Source organism: Marmota marmota, unplaced genomic scaffold (assembly GCF_001458135.2).
Source record: "Marmota marmota marmota unplaced genomic scaffold, marMar, whole genome shotgun sequence".
In the NCBI taxonomy this organism is placed as follows: Eukaryota; Metazoa; Chordata; class Mammalia; order Rodentia; family Sciuridae; genus Marmota; species Marmota marmota.
The window spans coordinates 39,078,130-39,087,649 of NW_025999977.1; positions in this window are offsets into that span (position 1 = coordinate 39,078,130).

Sequence of the window (9,520 nt, forward strand, 5' to 3'; positions counted from 1 at the left end):
ATCCCATTGTCTGGGATATTTATTTATCCAAAAGACATCTGGGTTACTTCTAAGTTTCGACAAATATGAATAAAACTGCTACATTGGTCCTGGGGCTGTGGCTCAGTGGTAGAGCTCTTGCCCAGAACGTGTGAGGCACTGGGTTCGATTCTCAGCATCACATATAAATAAATGAATAAAATAAAGGTTCACTGACAACTAATAAAATATTTTAAAAAAAACTGCTATAAAACTTGGGTGCAGATTTTGGGGTAGACGTAAACTGCCTTCTCCTTTGGGTACATGCTGAGGATCACGACAGTTGAATCCTATGGGAAGGACTAGAGCGAGACACAAAAGGCCGCCTACAGTATGTTCTATTACCAGGACCCACCAACCCAAAGAGACAAAGAAGGTGCCATCAGAAGCCACCCAGCTGTCTCCCACAGTGGCTGTGCCATTCTGCATGCCCTCCAGCACTGAACGAGACTTTCATTTTTAGTCAGAGATGGAAAGTGACCTGCTTCCATTTTCTGGGTGGTTTCTGCCTGACCACGCTGTCCCCTCAGCCAGCCTCGCAGGCTCACACCCTCGTAAACACCAACACTTACTCAGCCTGGTGTTCAAAGCAAGTCCCTGTGCCAGGCTCTCCTGTCCCCATCCAGCCCTGACAGAGAAGCTCACAATGCTCCGGCCTAGGGCCCTGGCCCACACAGGTCCAGGGCTCCAGGCTTCTGTGCACCCCGAGAAGAACCAAGGTCCTTCTCCTGTCAAAGCAGCCAGCCAGGCCCTGAGCGTGAGGAGACCTGGGACAGCACCAGCCCCAGGCTTGCTTGCTTGCTTTTGATCTTCTGTTCTTCTGTTGTTTCATTCTTCCTTTCTCTCTCTTTTTTTTCCTTTTGATGTGATACTCACATAGCATCAAATGATAAAGTGAACGGATGAGTGGCGTTAGTATCTTCGCGATGCTATGCAACTATCGCCTCTATTTAGCTCCAAAATGTTTGCATCACCCCCTAAGGAGCCCCGCTTTCCTATCATGCAGTCTCTCTCCCCTTCCCTGCTTTCTCCAGAGCCCACGGCCACCACCCATCTGCCCTCCGTCTCTTTGGGTTTCCCTGTTCTAGTAATGGAACATGCTGTTGGTGGCCTTTTGTGTCTGGTTCCAAGCACTTTCCTTGGACCAAACTTTCTATAACTCCCTTAGGAAAAAGGAGGAAGAGTGGGGGCCCCTTCTGCCTTTGCCCCTTCCCTGTCCCTAGTCACCTTGCCCCGTGTCCCTGTCCACAGCACATGTGGCCTGGTTCATCCAGTTGATGCCGTTTCCTATTCTTCTAACTACCCCTAGCAGAGTGCTTTGAGAGTTCATAGATTCATTCAATAAAAAGTTCATGGGCCGGCAGGGGACAGACAGACTGGTAATCGGCCATTAAAACTGATAAGGCAACAGAGAGGCAGTTAACTCAGCCTGGGGTGCAGATGGTCAGGGATGATAACATGCCAGAGCCTGCGGCTAGGCCTGTCTCGTCCACCATTTCACCTCGGCACTTAGCACAATTTCTAACACCTAGAACAGGAATGGACGAAGACGTCAATTAATCAGTCAATCAAGCAATCAAGCCATCCATCTCTCAGCTAAGAGCTGAAGGAGAGTGCGTTATCTACACTGGAAAAAGAGAAAGCAGATCTGAAGATTTGCAAGCAAGACATTCTGCCCTCTAATAGACTGATAGACGTTTTAGTCTGAAGGTAGGAGAGGGGGTGACAGGTGAGAAAAGATGGGGTGTGATCAGGCAGGGCCTGGAAACTGCAGAAAGGAGTTGGACTTTAACCAGAGTGGGAAAAGGAACAACTGAAAATTTTAAAGCAGATTTGCATTTTAGAAACTCATCTTCCTAATCCAGATTAGAGACAAAGATGACCTAAGAAGAGTTCAGGAAGTCAAAACAGATTTTGTTCTTGCTCTCCTGCACTGAGGTTCCAACAGGGAACAGAGGGGCTTAATATGTCATTTAAAATCATGAACTCAATAGGCCGGCACAGTGGCGCATACCTATAATCCCAATGGTTTGGGAGGCTGAGGCAGGAGGATGGTGAGTTCAAAGCCAGTCTCGGCAATTTAGCGAGGCCCTATCCTGTATCTAAATTAAATGTTTAATTTATATATATATATATATATTTGGTTGGTGATGTGGCTCAGTGGTAAAGCTGGTAAAGTACTGCCCCTGGTATCAAATAATAATAATAGTGGTAATAATAATGATAATAATAATAATATCATGAATTCAATCATCATAGGGTTGCAAGGTGCTTTGACAGATGCCATGGATCAGGCAAATCCTCTTCAAGACAATGACTGAGCTTTAAATTGAAACCTGGAAGTGAAAAGGAGTTGGTCAGTTACAGAGGGAAAGAGCTTTCCAGACTACACTACAGCTTTTCAGATCCTGAGCAAAATATGTTGAAGGAACTGAGAAAAGTCCAGGGCAGTCGTGGTGAAGAGTGGGGGATTGGAGTTGGATCAGCTGAAGTGGGACGATAGGCAGGGGTCAGACCAAGGACCCTCTTACACATTTTGGACTTACCCTAAGCAAAACAGGAAGTCCTCAAATGTGTAAACAGGATCCTGTTTTGAAAAATAGGGTAATTGTATTTCTCTTTTACATTTCTATACGTGTGGCCTTCCTGGTCAGCTCACAGATCTACATATCTGGGGAGTGAAATCAGGATTATCAGAGAAAAACAATGAAGAGAAAGAGGTAACACTTAGTTTCTGACTTCCCCAAATGAGATCTTTTTTTCCAGCCAGACAATAGTCTTAAGAGAAAAAGAAGGTTCTGTATGTCTTTAAAATATCTGCTTTAGGATATCATGAGGGGGCAGGAAACATGGTAGAATGAGCTAAACATCATTACCCCAGGTACATGTATGACTGCTGGGTTGGTGCGACTCCACATTGTGTACAAACAGAAATGAAAAGTTGTGCTCCATTTGTGTACAATGAATAGAAATGCATTCTGCTGTCAGGTATAAGTAATTAGTACAAATTAAAAAAAAAAAAAGATATCATGAAGTAGGTCCTGACGGTGATTTACATAGAGAAGAAAAGAAAGAAAAACCACCCTGATCCTTAGTCAAGAGGAGGGTGGAGAGGTCTGGGACTGTGGCTCAGTGGTGGAGTGCTTGTCTAGCATGTGCGAGGCCCTGGGTTCGATCCTCAGCACCACATAAAAATAAATAAATAAAGATATTGTGTCCAACTAAAAAAAAAAAAAAAGAGGATGGTGGAGAGGAGGCCAGAGAGGAAGTCAGATGTGCAGCCTCATCTTCCAGCTAAGCCCCAGGGAGCAGTTAAATGGGGGGAGGGGGCCTTCTGGGGCCCAGGAGATGTCCTCCAATATCTACCCAGAGGGCAAACTTGGTGGCTCTGTGTCACTAGGCACAGGGATGGTTTGAAATTAACCTTCTTGAGCCACCCTGGGTTCCCATGTGGTTTCAAATGATATCTCCGTGAGATCTTCAGCTGTGGTTTTTGCTTAAGAAACTGAATAGAAGGAGATAAATTGAAAGACTGCCAAGCTTTTAAAAAATATCTATTTTTTAGTTGTAGTTGGACACAATATCTTTATTTTACTTTTATGTGGTGCTGAGGATGGAACCCAGGGCCTTGCATGTGCTAGGCGAGCACTCTACCACTGAGCCCCAGCCCCAGCCCAAGACTGTTTTAAAAGACAATACATTGAAGAAAAAAACAAATGACCTTGGCCTGTCATAGTCTTAAGAGTTACATCCTAAAACAGCTTTTGGGTCCCCAAACTGCAGCAATAGAAGGTAGACTGGAACACTCTGAAGTCCCCAGGGAAATCTACTGGCCAGTGCCAATTTCAAGGGTGGCTGTGGGGAAGGGTGGGCCAGGAAGAACTTCCCAGAAGGAAAAGCCCAGAGACACCGACAGTGAACAAGAGAATTTTGGGGAGCAAAATAGGGGCTGCCTTTAAATGCTGGTTCCAGACTTTGATATAAGAGAATAAAACCTGGTAAGTTTGAGGTTCTGTTTATGTGGGCTCTAGATCACAGCCAACGGACTTTACTCTAGCTGATGTCCCTCTGCAGCAGGCTTTGGACAGGAGACTTCCACTGACAGTGTGGGCTTAGGGCCCTGGAACCAGCAGCAGCAGGAATCAGACTGTGAGCCCTCATGATGGGTGTGATGTCTTGGCTCCAAAGCATGGACTGGGGATGGCTGTGCTATCCAGCTGAGGGATGCAAGGACTGTGCTGGGATAATGGGAGAGGGGCTGGACGGAACATTTCCACTGTCAACAGACAGGATGTGGTGGCAGGATGCAATGCCGTGGGGTTTGAGGGAGAGTTGTGGGAATAGAGGAGTCAAGGTCAATGGCATTTCATAGGAGGCACGGTTGGCAGTGCCACGGTCAGGGGTGGCAGAGGCTGAGACGTGTCTGCAGCATTTCATCGCAGGGAAGTGCAGAGTCTCAGGCAGAGGGGGTGGAAGCCAGACTTCAGTGGGTTGAGAGAAGAGTGGGAGGTGAGGAAGTGGCTGCCAAGGGTAGAGATCACTCTTCCAGGACTCTACAGTGAGCCAAAATGGGAGGTGGGTCCAGGGAGGGCTTCTGTCATTTTTAAGACAAGCAAGATTTAATCCTGTCCTTGTAGCAGGAGAGGCCAATGTGAAGACAAGTAGAGGAGGGACCAGGTTGAAGAGGGTCCCTGAGAGAAAGGAAGGAAGATGGTGGTCCCCAGAGCTGGGTGGGGATTCGGGAGCAGGAGGGACCCTTTGTTAAAGCAGAAGCCGGGGAGGCGGGAGAGAAGCCAGTAGGTTTGTGGACTCAGTGATAAGAAATTGAGGAGATCCCCTGTGAGGGTGTCCGTTTTCTGTGAAGTGGGAGGTGACATCATCTGTGGAAAGTGTGTGGGGACAGTTTGAGAAGAGAAGAGGCAGTTGGAGTCTCCCTTCTGAGGAACAAGAGAGAGACCTGGGCAGGAAAGCACCAAGACCTAAGGCCCAGGGCAGCCTGGAAACATGAATCGATGGTGGCACCAGGCTACAAGGTCGGGTGATTTTCCCCAGAAGGAAATTTCTAATTCAGGCCTGCAGCCCTGCAGCGGTGGGACCCCTGCAAATCCCCTGCAAATCTCCCAGCTCCTTCAAATTAGCATGCCTAAAACTGAACTTGGGGCCTGGGCCTCTCAGCCCCCCAATCCGTCCTCTTGCCCCCCAGTTTCTGTTTCTGAAACCAGATGTATGTCTAGGACTCAATCTCTCCAGCAACACCTTCTGGCCATCCTGACTATGTGACTGGAACTCTCCAGGCTGTGTGTGGGCCTCCCCTAGGCTTCACCCCTCCCTGCTTGTCTCTTCCCCACCCCATCTGTCCCATGCACCTGCCACTTTGGTCAGTCTAGAGCAAGACTGCAGCTCTGTCACCTCCTATTCAGCTGCACCCTCTGCAGCTTCCAATACCTAGAAGTAGGGCTGTCATTTCCACTTACATTTGGGGTCTGTTTAAATGTCACTGATTCTGGGAAGCCTCTCCTAACCTCCCCTCCATGCCTCCCCAGATTAGGGACATTCCCAGTTGTACCTGCCCCCCTGACACCTTATACATCTTCTCTGAGACTCTCATGAGATGATGGCTGGGGTGGTGGCACCCGGGCTTCCTTACCCCCCCACCCCTGCTTCCCTGGTAGCAAGAACATGCCTGACGCGAATAGGCACTCAGTACCTGGAGAAAGAGTCTAGCCTGTCACTCAAGGTCCTCAAGACTACAGCCTCAGTCTCTATCATCTCCCAAAGGAGTGTATGCTCTAATCTCCTCCCTGGCAGTCATCCACGCCTTCCTTCCTCCCCCAAGTCTTTGCTCAAATCATTCCCACCACTAGGCACGCTCGCTCTCCACTCCATCTTATCTGTGGTCATCCCACTTGGCCTCCCAGGCTCCAGCGCCAGGTGCTTTCCTCCAGGGAACCTTCTCTGAAATGCTCCCATTTGCCAGAGGCCAAAATGTCTTAGGTTCCCTATCTCCAAGATCAGAATGGAAACCCTGATCAGACAGTAACTTCCTCAAGAGCAACTTTAGTTTGAAGTTCATTTCTGTTTACAATGAAAACAGTTGGCTGTGAAGCAAAGAGACACCTTATATCACGCTTGTACAAAGAGTATCTCGTCCAACTATGTCCTAAAGAGTGCCTTGTGTAATGACATGCACCTAATAGGGACAAAAGAATATTTTTCAATGAGTGAGAGATTTTCTCCCTTAGACGTGAGAGAAGAGGAAGGAGAGTCCCCATGTACACACTCATTTTTTAAAATGTGCTTCTCTTATGTTTACAACATGAAAATGTGTGGGTTTTTTTTTTTTTTAATACCTTTATCTTTATGTGGTGCGGAGAATTGAACCCAGGGCCTTGCACGAGCTAGGTGAGGGCTCTACTGCTGAGCCACAACCCCAGCCCAAAATGTGTGTTTTCATGAGTGAACAAAATCTGTCTTCTCAGGTTTAATCTTTCTTTATTTAGGAAATGAATGCATGCCTCATGAACGGGATGGGGGTAGCGATTGTACTGCCAGTGTACCAGACACGCCACTGCGTAAGAGAAAAGGAATTTTTCCCGGAGCTGATATTTCCTGACAGATTCAGTAACATCTGTCTCTTGGGCCACTGAGGAGACCATGTCTGTGAAGGCATATGAAAAGTTAGGAAAAGAGGGAACCGCACTACTAGTAGCAATTAGTTTATTTTCAATATAAACTATTTTTGTTTATTTGTTTAGAAAGTAGAATCATTGGGATTCTCCAAAAATACCACCCCAACTTAAATCCATAGTGACAGAAAGCAGATGGGTGGTTGTCAGGTGACCAGGGAAAGGCATGATGGGAGCACACACTTAGCAGTACGGGGTTTCCTTTCATGGTGATGAAAATGTTTTGGAACTAGATCGTGGTGGTTGCACAATACTATGAAGGAACTGAATGATGTGGAATTATTTGTTTTTAAGTGGCTCATTTTATGTTGAATTGAACCTCAATTTTAAAAAAATACATATCACTTAATTAAAAATATACATATCACTTAAATAATGCCAAATTATGTCCTAAGTGTTGTAAGGGACTAGGCAGTGTTGTGTTCTGGAAGAACACCAGATCTCAGTTCCCACCATGGCCTGCACCTGGCCCTTGGAGAAGGAGTGGGGTCCCTCTGTACATTCAGGGCCATGTCCCAGTGTCCTCAGAGCCACTCGACTGAATACCATTACCAACCACCATCATTTTGTATCTGTATTTTTGCTTGTTCCCTGTCTTGGCTAATGTAAGTACTAGTTAAGGTGTTTAGTTTGACTAATTTAGCTCAGAGGTGGAGCCTAAAGCAATTTTTTTTTTTCTTTCTTTGAGTGGAACTTTCCAGAGACAACTCGCAGAGTGTAACAGGTTTCGCGTCTGTCCTCTGGGGGCCTCTTGGAGAAGAGGGAGGAGGCTCCTGCCCAACGGGCAAAGTCCCAGGAGAGCTTCTCCCCACTCCAGACAGGCCTGATGATAAAGAAGGCCGAGTGGACTAGTCCCAACAGCTCACAGTTTCTTGGGAAGCCATCTTCTGTCGTCTCATCAGGAAGGAACAGAACCTCTGTCACCAAGGGAATGCCCCAGCTCAGGTGCACATCCCAGAGGCCACTGGCCCCCCTCCACACTATGGCCTTCCACGTGGGGCCTGGTGGGGGCTCTGTGGCCAGCAGGGCTGGGCTGCCTATGGACAAGTATCCTATCCATCCTTTAAACACAGGGCTAAAGGAAAATCACATCCTTCATTTCAAATATGGCCCTGGAGCCTAGGGCCCAATGGCTGTACCATAATCAAGTTGCATCAGGCATCAAGGTATATGGGTTTTAAAGACTTGTTTCCTCCTGATTTTAGCATTCAGACATTGTCATATACCTTCACATAAATGGCCTTGTTGCTCACGTGTTGGAAAATAACTCCAGAAGAAATTAATTTTCTCTCACATAGTGGTGGGTTTAAGGAACAAAGGAAGTCTAGGGACAGAGTTGTGTTCAATTAGGGAATTCATGTACTAGAAAAGGGAATTATCCCAGGAATCTCCACCAAGATGTCTTTGCTGAAAAAAAGAACCCTGCTTTTTTTTAGTACTGGGGATTGAACCCAGGAATGCTTACCCACTGAGCAACATCCCCAGCCCTTTTTATTTTGACAGGGTCTCACTAAGTTGCTGAGGTTGGTCTTAAACGTTCCATCTTCCTGCCTCAGCTTCCCAAGTTGCTGAGATTACACGTGTTTACCACTACACTTATCATCTGCTTAATCTTTGAAAGTCTGTATTTATAGGAAATGGAATCAAGAGCTTCTCATCAACCCAGGTCACAGAACTGGTTTGAACCAATTCAGCCTAGACTTAACAGGTGACTGCAAAATTTCCCAAGCAGACAACTTGGAGGCCTGAGAACCCAGTGGAGGTCACCCTTTTTAATTTTTTTTTTTTTCCATAAAGGATTGATCAAGCTGGGCACAGTGGCTCACACCTGTAATCCCAGCAACTCAGGAGGCTGAGGCAGGAGGATCATCAGTTCAAAACCAGCCTCAGCAAAAGGAGGCACTAAGCAACTCAGTGAAACCCTGTCTCTAAATAAAATACAAAATAGGGCTGGGGACGTGGCTCAGTGATTGAGTGCCCCTGAGTTCAATCCCCAGTACCCCTCCTCACTAAAAAAAAAAAAAAAAAAAAAAAAAAAAATTGATCAACTGTCCAGATGTTCTTAAGGCATTTGCAGCTGCACAAAGAAACTTAGATTCCATTTAATAAGTACCTGGCAATCATCAGCTGCTCTAATTGCCATGTGGGTGAAGAGTTGCAAATTCAAGCAAGCCAAGTAAGATTCTGAGGCATTGCTGGAAGATGAAAAATGTATGGACGAGCCCAGATGTGATCACAGAAATGTAAGCACAGAAATGTAAGCAGGAGCCTCTCCGGGGACAGCATCACCCCCACAGCCTGGAGAAGCAGATGTAAACACTCTGAGCATCTGCCTCTTTGACAGTTGCCCCAAGAAAACACATCAGTTGCTCAGGAAATTACAGGTACGACTGAAACACCCTGGACTCTGTGTTCCCTTGTCCATCCAGGCAGAAGCGGTCACAGTGAGGTCTGATACTGCAACTTCTGAGCAGTCCTGTTCCCCCACACCACCGGCTCACTGGAAAGACAAGGGAGGGGATCTTGTTATCCCTAAGTGGGTGCTATTATGATACTATCATTGACCCCTCCTTCACAGATGAAGAAACTGAGGTTCAGAGAGGTTCAATGGCTTTCTTCAAACCTCAACAGCCAAAAAGTAGTGCGGACAGGCCTCGGTTTCAGGGACCCTCTGGCTTTCAGTCTTCCAGAGAATGAGACCTGCACTCTGAGCTTGTCTACAGCACACTGAAACCAGTGTGTGTTTCTAGGGCTAATTCTCAGCCAGCTGCACGAGCTCTGGGCACTAAGTGATGACAGTTTTGTCTCCCTACCAT